Source organism: Nicotiana attenuata, unplaced genomic scaffold (genome assembly GCF_001879085.1).
Source record: "Nicotiana attenuata strain UT unplaced genomic scaffold, NIATTr2, whole genome shotgun sequence".
NCBI lineage: Eukaryota > Viridiplantae > Streptophyta > Magnoliopsida > Solanales > Solanaceae > Nicotiana > Nicotiana attenuata.
In genome coordinates, this window is record NW_017674832.1 from 70,091 (window position 1) to 72,122 (window position 2,032).

Sequence of the window (2,032 nt, forward strand, 5' to 3'; positions counted from 1 at the left end):
AATAAGAAAGTCACAAAATCTGGTCCAAATGAAGTAGACGTTCTTTGACGTTTACTACGTCTTGGATCCTCTTGGTTAAGTGTACTTTCTTTTGTTTCTTCCCGAGGTCGTTTAGATCCTTCACCAATCGACTCACATTCCTTTTTATACGGATATATATTTTCAAAGAACTCAGCATTATCTGATTCTATAACCGTATTATTATGAATGTCGGGATTTTCTGATTTATGAACCAGAAATCGATATGCTTTACTATTAGTCGCATATCCTATGAAAACACAATCAACGGTTTTCGGTCCTATTTTTACCCTTTTGGGTTTAGGAACTTGCACTTTTGCCAAACACCCCCACACTTTAAAATAATTCAAGTTGGGCTTCCTTCCTTTCCATTTTTCATATGGAATGGATTGTGTTTTGCTATGGGGTACTCGATTTAGTATTCGGCTAGCCGTAAGAATGGCTTCCCCCCACAAGTTCTGTGGCAAACCAGAACTTATCAATAATGCGTTCATCATCTCCTTTAATGAACGATTCTTTCTTTCTGCAATCCCATTGGATTGGGGCGTGTAAGGGGCCGTTGTTTGATGAATAATTCCATATTCTAAACATATTTGTTCAAAAGGAGATTCATATTCACCACCCCTATCACTTCTTATCATTTTGATTTTCTTATTAAGTTGCGTTTCAACTTCATTTTTGTATTGCTTGAATGCGTCTATTGCTTCATCTTTACTATTAAGTAAGTAAACATAGCAATATCGAGTACTATCGTCAATAAAAGTTATGAAATACTTTTTTCCACCGCGAGATGGTATTGACTTCATGTCACAAATATCTGTGTGAATTAAGTCTAAAGGATTTGAATTCCTTTCAACCGACTTATAAGGATGTTTAACATACTTAGATTCCACACATACTTGACATTTTGATTTGTCACATTCAAACTTGGGCAATACTTCCAAATTAATCATTTTCCGTAAGGTTTTATAATTGACATGACCCAAACGTATATGCCATAATTCATTTGACTCAAGTAAGTAAGACGAAGCTGAAATTTTATTATTATTTTCAACAACCATTACATTCAGCTTGAAAAGGCCCTCAGTGAGGTAACCTTTTCCTACAAACATTTCATTCTTACTTATTACAACCTTATCGGAAACAAAAACACATTTAAAACCATTCTTAACAAGAAGTCCAGTAGAGACTAAATTCTTCCTAATCTCGGGAACATGAAGGACGTTGTTCAAAGTCACCACTTTGCCGGAAGTCATTTTGAGAAATATCTTCCCACATCCTTCAATCTTCGCCTTTGAAGCATTTTCCATAGAAATCGTCTCATCGGGTCCAACAGGAGCATAAGAAGCAAAAGCTTCTCTAACAGCACAAACATGTCGAGTGGCTCCAGAATCAATCCACCACTCTTTAGGATTGCCCACCAAGTTGCATTCGGAAAGCATGGCACATAAATCATCAATATCATCACGCTTTTCAACCATGTTTGCTTGACCCTTCTTCTTGTCTTTCTTTGGAGCACGACACTCCGTAGATTTGTGTCCAGTTTTTCCACAGTTGTAGCAGTTTCCACTGAACCGCTTCTTGCTTGGGTTGTATTTCGGTCCAGAAGCCTTCTTCCTCTTTTTATTCTCTTCAACAATATTTGCTCCCATTATTGTTGAGTTTCCACGGCCTCTCTTTTCAGCAGCTTTGTCGTCCTCTTCGATTCTCAACCGAACAATGAGATCTTCAAGGGACATCTCCTTGCGTTTGTGTTTCAAGTAGTTTTTGAAGTCCTTCCACAAAGGAGGCAACTTCTCAATCATCGCTGCTACTTGAAATGCTTCATTGATAACAAGACCTTCAATGAAATTTCTATTAGTAAAAAATACCAAGATTACTACTTTCAACATCAATATTAATTTGAGTTATCCCTTCAGCAAGGAGATCGTGAATAATCACTTGCAATTCCTGGACTTGGGTAATAACAGACTTGCTATCTACCATTTTGTAGTCCAAAAACTTTGCAGCACAA